The sequence below is a fragment of the Ictidomys tridecemlineatus genome, unplaced genomic scaffold, assembly GCF_052094955.1.
Source record: "Ictidomys tridecemlineatus isolate mIctTri1 unplaced genomic scaffold, mIctTri1.hap1 Scaffold_85, whole genome shotgun sequence".
Lineage (NCBI taxonomy): Eukaryota > Metazoa > Chordata > Mammalia > Rodentia > Sciuridae > Ictidomys > Ictidomys tridecemlineatus.
The window spans coordinates 544877-557330 of record NW_027526100.1 but is presented as its reverse complement, the minus strand read 5'-3'; the positions used below and the strand labels follow the sequence as shown (position 1 = coordinate 557330).

At 38.1% G+C, this 12454-nt stretch overlaps 1 pseudogene across 1 annotated transcript in view; it reads right to left on the bottom strand.

The window, feature by feature from the left end:
- Positions 1-662: 662 nt before the first annotated feature.
- LOC144374741 (junctophilin-1-like) overlaps positions 663-12454 on the bottom strand; it is a 68621-nt pseudogene continuing 56829 nt past the window's right edge. Inside the window, exons 4-6 of the transcript XR_013434061.1 lie at positions 5191-5835; positions 1372-1522; positions 663-1252 (exon numbers count right to left, since the gene is read on the bottom strand). The product of XR_013434061.1 is annotated as a junctophilin-1-like (transcript). The remainder of the gene's footprint in view (positions 1253-1371; positions 1523-5190; positions 5836-12454) is intronic.

Below are 12454 nucleotides of genomic sequence, written 5' to 3'. Positions count from 1 at the left end.
AATGATGGCACAGAGTTCAGAGCACAGCGAGAAAGCAAGGTCACGTAAGATATACATGCTTATGTGAACTTTAAAAAAGCATATTCAATCACCCACATGTGCAGAGAGATAAGAACAGAACATGCCAATGAGACTGGGAAAGACCCATGGGGATTTGAGGTGGGTGGCTCTATACTGAAACAGTTCAGGCATTTCCTGTTATGGGATTTCCTTAGGCTGCACTCAGCTATCGACAAATTTTGGTAGAACATTTGGCTTAAAGCCAATAGTAAAATCTAGGAAAGACTGTGATAGGCCAAAAGAAATTATTTGACTTTTAGGATTCATTTAAAAATTTTGAAAGTATTAGACTTGAAACAGTAATTTTCTCCTTCATAGAAATTGTATTAAATTCAGATTATGTAACTGGTAAATTGTAAACAAAGCCATTTTTCTAATACTCATGTCAGGTCCTTCAAACCAGAGTAATAATAACTGTTGCAAATCTAAGTAGAAGCTATAATTTTTTCTTTTTTGTCATAAATATTTTTATTAGTGCATTATAATTACACATAATAGTGGAATTATTTGCTACATATTTGTAAATGCACACAATATAACAGTGTAATCTGTAATCTCGTCACTTTGTGTTATTCTGTAGGGCAAAACATTTCTGCATAGAATTTTATTATGTAATAGGAAAAAAATCCCCATTTAATATATGCCCATATTTTGGCAAATGGACCATAGAGATATATAGAACTAAGGTTATATGGAAGTCAAAAGGGAACATGAATGAGGCACAGATAATCCAGCCTATGAACATTTCAGCAGACTGATTTCAGTATGCATCAGCAAAGGTAAAATTTAATAATGACACATAGGACCCTGAGGAGATAAAAGGACCTAATTTGCTTTTTTATTGCTTTGACTATAAAAGCCTGTTTTTTGTACAGCACTAGTGTTTGTAAATTAGATGGTGGAAGGGTGTTACTATGGCAGCCACCCTCAACATCTTCCTTCAGACTTTCTCAGGATTGGCTTTGACTTTGTGCCTTTTGAAACATTCCTTTATATGCCAAACATTGTCCAGGAACTCCTAAATGGCTGCATAGACAGATGTCAGAAGTAGAAGAATAGGCTGTGCAAGTTCCGCAGTACTTTCCTAATAGTGGCACGTTTTTCTCCTTGCCTCCTCAGCTGTCCAGTATCTGCGGAGCAGCAGTACACGCTGGAGTGGTTCAAAATCATGGTGGTTATGTTGATGTTATGCCTGTGGACAAAAGGAAGACTTACACGGCTTCTTTTCAGAATGTAATCTTCTCAGAAAGGTAAAAACAAGCATGTGTGTATGTGTATGTGTAGTGTGTGCAATTGTTTTCATGTACCCACCTTGTGATGTATGGTTGCTTCACAGCAGACCCACTTGCACATGATTTCATTAGGCGACCCAGCTTGGGTGTTTCCTTTACATACTTGTGTAACGACTGGTTTTCCAGGGGTGGGAGAATCTGCAGTACCAGAGGTGCCTGTCTCCTGCAGGCTTATAAAAATCAACATGAAAATCAGATTACAAGTCAGAACCACTCTTTTGTTAATTGCTCTTATAATTAGGAAATTTCTTTCATCCTCTTTTGGATTTTCTAGATTAGGTTTTATACTTAATTCTTTCTCGGTGAATAAGGCACTGAATATTTCTCTAATCCAGTTATCTGACAAAGTATTTGACAAAAACAATGAGTCTGATTTTCCCTAGAACCAAATTCTCTTTTGCACTGGAACTTGGATGCCTTGTATGTTGTAAATGAACTCTTTCAGGTCCTCTCATGGTATTTAGCTCATTAGTGTTATATATACTTGGGGATTTGAGAAAAATTCATGTGGCTCACCTTATCAAGTGTTAATAAATAATAAGATAAATGAACCCTCAATGATTTTTTGAAATTATTGGTATTTTGGAAGTAATGTTATGTCCCACTTACTTGTATAGACACAGAATAAAATCCCTAACATTTAGATGTTTCTTGGGATTTTCAAAATTACCAATGGAGGATTCGTATATCAACTAATTACTCTAAAGAACACCACAGGATATGCCATGCAGGATATCTAGATTGTCTTTCACATAACCTTCTGGGTATCAGCCTCATAAAAAGACAAATCTGTATTTAGTATCTATATTCAGATGAGATCATATCAAGAGGCCATTATTGAGAGGGGGATTTCTCAATAACTTGCCTCCTGGCCTTGAGAATCAGATATGATATGCAAAGTGAATTCTTGAGTCTATAGAATCTGATATTTCTATTATAAGCTAACCTGAGTGATATGATTCCATTCACTGCTTATATTTCTTAAATTCATCTTGAAGCTATAAAATGGCATTCTAACAAAATTGAGAATAATAATTTTGGAGTATCTGATATGAATATTCCAGACACTAGGCACTACCATACTCTAAGTATTTTCTCTCAACTTCACCAAAAGCCCCATAATGTCTATTCAGTTCTGTCAACTCTGATGTATATACATGTTAACTGATGTTCCAAGTTGGTTAAATAATTGACGTGCCCAAGGTCACATAACTTAATAATCCCTGAACTCAGACTCCACACTAAGGCTATGGGCTCAGAGATAAACCTTGAACTTGACCATTGCTTGTGTGAAAAACTTGGTGCATGTGTGTCCATCCATATATTTTGTGTGTGTATGCACATTTGTGGTTTCTGCATCATTTTTCTCACTTTAAAATTCTCTTCCAGGGCTGGGAATGTGGCTCAAGCAGTAGCGCGCTCGCCTGGCATGCAGGCGGCCTGGGTTCGATCCTCAGCACCACGTACAAACAAAGATGTTGTGCCTGCCAAAACCTAAAAAATAAATATTAAAAAATTTTTTTTAAAAACTCCTAAAATTCTTCCTTTTATTACATATATATAAAGAAATACATGAAAGAACTTACACTTTATCTCTTTCTTAGCATTCATTGTATTGATCGTTTATTGCCTTTAAAATCTTTTAAAATTATTAAGCCAATAGAATTATGTAAAAAAGCAAAAACTTCAAAAGCTTCTAGTTGAAAGATGAAATAATGATTAATGGTCTTATCAATATGTTTTAATTTCTAGAAATTTAAGCAAAATGTAGTTTAATCATTGATGCCAAATAAAAAATAAACAATTTAATAAAGAGTAGAATTTATGGTTCTCATTACTTTTAACTCTGTTTTAAAAGTACCTCCAAATAACACTGCATGCTTTGTGGTGTGTGTGTGTGTGTGTGTGTGTGTGTGTGTGTGTGTGTGTTCTCCAATTTTGGTGAAGAAATTTTTGAATCTTTTCAGACTTCACCATTAAATTTTCCTGCTAATATTTCCTTGAGAATGTGGATGTTATGAAGAATTAATCTATGCAATAGCAAATAATTTAAATTCTGTCAGAAATGATACTGACCTAGTACTCCACAATATTGCTTAAGTATCAGACATCTTTTTGACTTGGAGTTAACTTTTGTCTATAAAAATCAATTGTAAACTGAGTCTCCGCATTACCTCAAAAAAGTGGAGTGATGAGTGCCTAGCTCTGTTTTATTATAATCAAAGGAAATAAAATATGAAAACTTGATACAGACTTTGTGACATTTTCTAGAGACTACTATTACTCCTATTGCACATCTTCAATTTCTTTAATGAACTTTCAGTCTAGCGTACAACCAAAATTTAAAGAATTATGTCATCCTCACTCACACATTCCAATAGCTACAAATTATAGTGGCCTTAGAAAGTTAATCGTCTGGATTCATATAACTGTCATAAGACAGCATGATTTATTAGAAGGATTATGTTTAGAGGTGACATCAATATTTTTTTTTCATTTCCACAGTTTACAGAATCCTCCAGGAGGAAAGGCATTCAGAGTATTTGCTGTTGTGTGAAATGGAACACTTGGAAGGGGATCATAAAGACTATTCCAAATGTCATATTTCTGAAGTTTGTATAAAACTGTAACATTACTGTACAGAAGATAGCAGCTATTTTCAGCCCCCCAAAAGTGCCAACTGCATAAAAATTGATAGACAAAATCTATAAAATAAAACATGGGACATTAACTTTGAAAAAAGTAATGAATATGTAATGGTTTTAGAAATCCTGTGTTAAATATTGCTATATTTTCTTAGCAGTTATTTCTACAGTTAATTACATAGTCATGATTGTTCTACATTATATATGTTATATTATATGGTGCTTTGTATATGCCACTAATAAAACAAATCTCAACATTGAATGTGAATGGTCCTCAGAAAATTATCTGGTGCATTTAAAAATAATCAATTCTAAAATGAAAAGAAATCTTTTTATCACATTTTCCTCAGCTATTGTTACCTGCACTAAATCTCAAGTTTGTTTTCCATTGAATACCTGAACAGTTTTTTTATTTTGTTAAGTTTAGGAATATAGAATAGTAAATCATGTTATAATACTCGCCATTTTGTATAAAATAATTCTTTAATATTCAGATGAATCTATTAAAATGTTTGGTTTCTTGGGAATGGCTTTAATAGTAAATGGAATAAGGCAAATAACAAATGTTCAAGATTCATTGATAATAACTAGGATCTACCAGAAAACTGAAATTGCCAGAGCATTTACATTCTGAAATTAGAAGACCAAAGTCATCTTCTTCAACTACTAAAAAATTTCTCTTTTGGGGAAGAAAAATGTCCTCGCTGCAAAGCCAGGCTCATTAAGTAAACTCCAAGCTAAACCTTTATGAGAAGAATTCACAATGCTAGAAGAGATGTTCGTTTTGTGTAAAGAGGCTGACCACAGTGGGAGGGTCAAGGGAGGGTTCAGAACTCCCTCCTAGAGCTCTGGGAGGGAAAGGCATGTTTCCTTTCTAGCAGTCAGAGCAGAAGCCACCATGAAGATCACCAAGAAGAGCGGACAGAGGCTTGCTAGAATGTGAGGTGGTCCTAGGTTGGTCAGGTCTCGCCTGCCTGAGTTAATGTCTAAGGTAGCAATGGAATGTGCCCCCGGAACACCTGCCTGGAGAGCTCTGGCTAGCTCAAGCTACCAAGGTGTTAAACTCTAAATAACCCCGTGACCCTAGGACCTCTGTGAGCCCAGGCAGTTATGGAGATGCGCACCACCCTCTGTGGCTCCCCAAAAGAACCAAAGGGGAGGAAGGAAAAGAAAACACTTGTGGTGAGACTTACTGAATTGGCTTCTTTTTCCAAAGGGCACGAATCGTTGCTTGCTGGATTCTTTGGTATAGCAAGTTCAGACTTCTTAGCTTTTGGCTCAGCTTTGCTTTCTTTGGCAACTGGTTTTGTCACAGGTTTGGGGGGACTCCACTTGTTAGGTGATGGATTGTGCACCAGTGCTGAGGAAGACGGTGTGCTTCATCATCATCCTCCATGTGTTCTGGAAGGTGCTGGGGGCGTTCAGTTTCACACAGTAGCCGTGATACTGAGAATGCAGCTCCCCATTACTGGGGTTGGGGATGTGGTGGCAGCCAGAGTACTTGGACTGGGACACGATGGCTCCGACCTCCTTTGAGGGAGTCTTTGACATCAAGGGCTTATTAACGACAGTTGTCGCCTGCTCGTCAGCCATACTTCTTTTATCTTGATTGAGTCTGGCCCCGGAGCTGGGGTTTCGCTTCTTCATGGACTTTGGGGAGGGAGGTTGGGGAGAGTGGCTCTGTTTGGGACTTGCCTCAGGAGACCTCGGGGGTGTCGTGCCTTTCCAATAAAAATGAGGAGATTCCTTTGGGGTAGGTGGCTTTTCTGGTACCTTTTCTTCTGTGTTTTCTTTAGCATCTACACCTTCCTGCAATCTCTGTTTGATGTAATTGGGGCCTGGGAAAAAAAAAAAAGAAAAATAAGATGTAAAGTCTTGTATATCAGGTTTCTCTATAGTTTTTTTTTTTTTTTTGCTAAATGAGATTAACTTTTTCCCCTTTAAATCTGTTTACAATGCTTTGACTAAGCATGAACACATTTCATTTTCCAGGAAAAGATACTGTTTATTACTGAAAGGGTACTTTTATGACAATACATTCTGTTAATTGTCCTATTTTGATAGCCATAACAATCAATCAACTCTGACTTCCCTAATTGTATTATTCTTTTGTACCTGTAGAATATAGAGGTGAAATTCATGTTGGTAGAGGAACACCATAATTAACCTATTTATCCAAATTAGCACTGTACACTTAAAACACAGAAAGCACATTCTTATATAAAGAAGTTACTCTTGTATTTGAAAATGTAATAATGTATCAATATAGTAAGGCAAACTCTGCAGATACCATATTGGTAATGATCTGTCATCAAAGAATCATTAAAACTTTCTAGTTGGGTGCTGAGATTGTGGCTCAAGGGGACATCGCTCACCTAGCATGCATGAAGCACCCTCAGCACCATATAAAAATAAAATAAAGATATTGTGTCCACCTAAAACTACAAAATAAATATTTAAAAATCCCCCAAACCAAAAACTTTCTAGTTGGGACAACTCCTGTAGTTTAGGATGTGCTGTACAAATCCTTTCCAGGTTGTCCACTCACAGCTGTGACAAACAGATGTTCTGCAGGTGTCCAAGTCAAGACAAGGCAGTTGTCTTTGAGGCTACAGCCTCAGGATTTTTAGCCTCAGGATTTTGATTTACTTTATATACTTCATGATGTTTGTAACAATCATGTTATTTTCTAGGAATAGAAAAATGTTCAGTTTCTAAAAAGTGCATTTTTACCAGGAATAAGTTATAAAGAAGCAGAGTGCATCAAAAGATGGCATAGGCTGACAGTACTTAAGGATGCCTGTGGTCCTGACAGGGGCAACATGGGGGACCTGGGACAGTTCTCCAAGGCAGCACCCTTCTCTTAGGCACTTTAGGTCTCTGCCTCACCCCAGGACCTAGTCCTGTGCACACTTTGGCCACCACTCCTCCCAGCTGCTTTCCATTACCATGATATGAAGTCAAGGTCACACACAATGTGGTTGGCCACCTTTGTAAATGAGCAGGAGCTGACAAACCATCTCTCAAGTCTACGGTGAGGAAGCCATCCTCTCTTACTTGCTGCAAGATCACTGACCAGAACCAAAACAGACTGGTAGACCAATGGTACAGAATAGACGCCACAGAGACTAACCCACAAAATTACAACTATCTTATATTAGACGGAGGTACCAAAAACATGCACTGGAGAAAAGATAGCATCTTCAACAAATGGTGCTAGGAAAACTGCAAATCCATTTGCAACAAAATGAAATTAAACCCCTGTCTCTCACCATGCATAAAACTTAACTCAATGTGGATCAAGGACCTAGGCATAAAACCAGAGACCCTGTGACTAATAAAGAAAAACTAGACCCTAATCTCCATCATGTGGGATTAGGCTCCAACTTCCTTAATAAAGACTCCTTTGGCACAAAAATTAAAACCAAGAATCAATAAATGAGATGGAATCAAACTAAAAAGTTTCTTCTCAGTTAAAGAGACAATCTTTGAGGTGAATAGAAAGCCTACATTTGGGGAGAAAATCTTTACCCCTCACACATCAGATAGAGCACTAATCTCTAGGGTACATAAAAAACTCAAAAAGCTAAGCACCAAACAACAACAACAACAAAACAACAACAACAACAAATAACCCAGTCAATAAATGGGCCAAGGACCTGAACAGACACTTCTCAGAAGAGGATATACAATCAATCAATGAATATATGAAAAAATGTTCATCATCGCTAGCAATTAGAGAAATGCAAATCAAAACTAAGATTTCATCTCACTCCAGTCAGAATGGCAGCTATCATGAAGACAAACAACAATAAGTGTTGGTGAGGATGTGGGGGAAAAGGCACACTCATACACTGCTGGTGGGACTGCAAATTGGAATATGCTGGTGGGACTGCAAATTGGAATATTTCCAGCCAATATGGAAAGCAGTATGGAGATTCCTTAGAAAATTGGAAATGAAACCACCATTTGATCCAGCTATCCTGTCTATACCCAAATGACTTAAAAACAGCATACTACAGGGACACAGCCACATCAATGTTTATGGCAACACATTTCACAATAGCTAAACTGTGGAACCAACCTAGATGCCCTTCAGTAGATGAATAGATAAAAAATGTGGTACATATACATGATGGAATATTACTCAGCAATAAAAGAGAATAAAATCATGGCATTTGCAGGTAAATGGATGGCATTGGAGAAGGTAATGCTAAATGAAGTTAGCCAATCCCACAAAACCAAATGCCAAGTGTTTTCTCTGATATAAGGAGGCTGATTCATAGTGGGGTAGGGAGGGGAAATGTGGGAGGAATAGATGAACCCTATTAGATAGGGCAGAAGGGAGGGAGGGGAAGTGAGAAGGTATGGGTTTAGAAATGATGGTGGGATGTGATGGACATTATCCAAAGTACATGTATGAAGACATGAATTTGTGTGAATATACTTTGTATACAACCAGAGATACGAAAAATTGTGCTCTCTATGTGTAATAAGATTTGTAATGCATTCCAGTATCATAAATACATAAAAATTAATAAAAAATAATTGATATTTCCTTTCCTAATTTGGTAAGCATCCTTCCCACTGTCTTTTGTGATGCTCTACAACTGAGCCACATCCCCAACCCTTTTTATTTTGAGACAGGGTTACCCAGGCTGGTCTTGAATTTTTCATCCTCCTGTCTCAACCTTCTAAATCACTGGGATTACAGATACATACCACCAGCCTCATCCAAGTGCCCTCTTTTCAAAATTGGCTACTTTCTCTCAACTCCTCCATCAAAGATGGTGGTACGATTTCCTGGCCCAGCAAGAGGCATTGCTCGGATGAAGAAGAAGGGCAAATGCAATATGTGCAAAAGATGACATCTTTGTTTCTGAATTCTTCCTTGGTGCTATGTGCTGGATACTGAGGGAAAAAGGAAGCACAAGAAGTGATTATGTTTCCCATCAGCAGACTCAGTCCTGCTTTTTACATTTGTTCATTTATTTTTGACGCCTGGAATCAAATCCAGGACCTCACGTATGCTAAGCATCAGGTCTACCACTGAGCTGCACTCTCAACCTTTGCCCCTACTCTTTAAAGTCCAAAATGTCTTTCATAATGGTCCTCTGGGGAGAATCCCCTTGTGATTCTATTGCAGACTTACTTTTACAACCCCTCCTTATCTTCTGTGGTAAAGTATACTTTCCTGAGAGTCTGACACATATCCTAAAATATGTCACCCCTTTGTCTAAATTGCCATCAGAGTTGGCTTTATTTGTGTTTTACTGTCATTTGATTTTATAGCTTTGCTGAACATACCCATCTAGGTCTGGAAGGGAATGTATGGAGCAAAGACAATTAAGATAGTCCAGACTCTTGGAGCTGATGGAATTTTAATGTAAACCACATAACACTGAACCAATTACACAAATGACTAAGTTCTTATAATGTCCTTAAAGGATAAGTGCAAAAGTTATATTTGCAAAAAAATCACCAGTATCTATCTCAAGATTAAGGAACATTAAATGCTCATGTTTAACTTAATTACACACAGAGAAAATGTGGAGAAAATAATATACTCTGGCAAACATGATTAGCTATGTATTTTTAAAATTGGAAGATAAAAGTAAAGAGATGCTGAATGGTGAGAGAGATGATAAAAGGCCCTTGTGTTTCATTTTGAAAATGGGACTGTGACAGTGCAGCTTACAAATTCAGGATTAATCCCAGTGACACTTGGCCTCACCTGCATTTACTGTGGAAAGAATACAAACAGCAGAAATGGGAGTTGCTTCCACAGATTCCCAACCAAAGGGATAGCTGTCAGCTGAGGTGGAGACTGAGGAAAAGCTGACCAGTACAAGATGCTGTTTGCTGGGAGAGACTTAGGCAACTCAATTACACTGGTTCAAGAAAAATTAATTTTGTAAGAAAGCACTTTAGGATATACTTTAATTATTGGAAAATTCCTATAAAACTTGAATATTATACATTATGTATTATGTAGGTGTGTGACTTAGCTTTTGCATCAGTGTGACCAAAATTCCTGTCATGAACAACTTAGAGGGAAAGTATTTGGGGCTCATGGTTTCAGAGGTCTCAGTCCATAGACAGCCAACTCTATTGCTCTGGGCCCAAGGTGAGACAACACATCAGGGCAAAAGGAGGAGGCTCAGTGAAAGAAAATCGTTCCATTCATGGAGGAATCAGGAAGCAGAGAGAGGGCAAGAGAAAGGGGCCATAGGGAAGATGCACTTTTCCAGGGCACACCGCCAGTGACCTACCTGCTCCATCCACATACCATCTGCGCACAGTTACCACATAGTTATTCAAACTAGGATGGACTGATTAAGTCAGAGTTCTCATAATCCAACCACTTTACTTCTGAACATTCATGCATTAACACAAGGGCTTCTGGGGAGACTCCTCATACCCAATCCATAAACATGCTTTTATAAAGAGTAAAGAGAATCCTTCCCACTTCTTAACTTACACTGTATTATTAGTAACAGGTCAAGTTGAAGATAATTTGTCCATTAAAGGAATTTTTATTAATGGGTTTATAAAGCTAAATTTTGGACTCCTTTGAATTCATTTTTTTAAAATGATTTTTTAGTTGTCAATGGACTTTATTTTTATTTATTTATATGCAGTGTTGCGAATCAAACCCAGTGCCTCACACATACACATACTAGGCAAGCACTCTACCACTGAGCCACAACCCCTGCCTTCATTTCTTTTTTTAAAAAACATATTTTTTTAGTTGTAGGTGGACACAATATTTTTTATGTATGTTTTATGTGGTGCAGAGGAGTGAACCCAGTGGCCCACATGTGCTAGGCAAGCACTCTACCAACTGAGCCACAGCCTGAGCTCCTGAATTCATTTCTTATCATGTTTTTTAATTCTCAAATACAAGTCTAATCACTCTTTCAATTTCAGAAGTCTGGTGTGGCACAGGTTTTTTGCCCCAAGTGCATGAGGAAAAGCATGTCTTACATAATTGCTTTTGCCTACTCTTCTAAGATGAGTTTTTCCAGGTATATCCACCCAGATTCATCAACAGGGCTTTTATGATACTCCAAATCTGTTGAGCTCAAAGAATTAACTAGAGCCGGGTGTGATGGCACACACCTATAATCCCACACCAGTAATCTCAGGAGGCTAGGGCAGGAATGTTCCAAGTTTGAGGCCAATCTGGGCAACTTAGACCCTGTCTCAAAATAAAATCACAATGGCTGTAGGTGTAGTTTACAGGTAGCACACTTCTGGGTTCAATCCATGATGCCATCACCACCACCACAACAAAAAAGAATTTACTAGAACAATGAAAGTATATTTTAGCACCAAAGTTTAGATTTTAAAAAAAATGCCTAGCTTTATTATGCTTTTGAAAATGGCTGGCTAAAGATATACACACAATCCCATCGGGAACTATTCTTGCAGCCAATCCTCAGCCAAATCTGAGGTGCTATCCCCAGAGATTTTTATTTAGTAAGTACAAATCAAAGCCCTAGAAATCTTAATGTTCATCTAATGCTCCAGATGATCCTAGTATACACCAAGTCACAGGTGTTTGAAAGCAGGCAAAAAAAATGCACATGTTGACTGGATGTGGTCCTCATATCAGCCTCATATGACTACATCCAGTTGGAAACGGTTCCAAAGTAGCATAGTCATATGACAGATGGCCAAACAATAAGGATATACAGCTAGCTTTTCCATAGTAAGATGGAATGATTTTTAAAGAAGACATTTAATATAATGCAGAGGACAGAAGTTTTTCCTGGAAGGCTTTCTCTTGGAAGGCACATGCTGTGCCCCCTACTTGTCCTGTGTGGTTGTGTGTGTTACCAGTGCGGTGCCAGCAACATAAATCTGATGAGATGCAGCAGTTCATTAAGAGGACTAGCCAGAACGCTGCCAGGGAGGGAAATTATGACAAGTGCTGATGCAGTCAGCATTTTTAAGTCAGTCGTGTTTTTATACACACCATTTATGAATTCTAAGGGCTTTGTCCCCACTGGGGATTCAAACTGGGAAGTAGTCAGATGCAGGTCACCTGCTCAGTGACATGCCACACGATATGAAGTAAGTCAGCACACCACCCACTGACACTGGAATCTAAGTCTTCATGGTTGGCACAAAGGTTGTGTACAGACAGTGGCAGATGTTGGCAGCAGGGAATCCAGTTTGAACTTCAGAGGTGAGCCACCATGGGCTAGCCATGGGCAGAAGGAGCACCATGAACAGTCCCCCAAACAAATTTCTAGAAGGGCAGTACCCATAGCAAATGCTTCGTAGTGACAGTAGAAGTCATGAAGCAGAAATTAGGCATTTTCTCAGGAGACTGCCAATCAATCAATGAGGACCAGATTGAACAATTCTAAAAGCATGATTTAATCAGTAGCAGGACCACTTTCGAGTCCCCTCCTTTCCTCTATGACCTTACAGTCCCATCTGTAACCA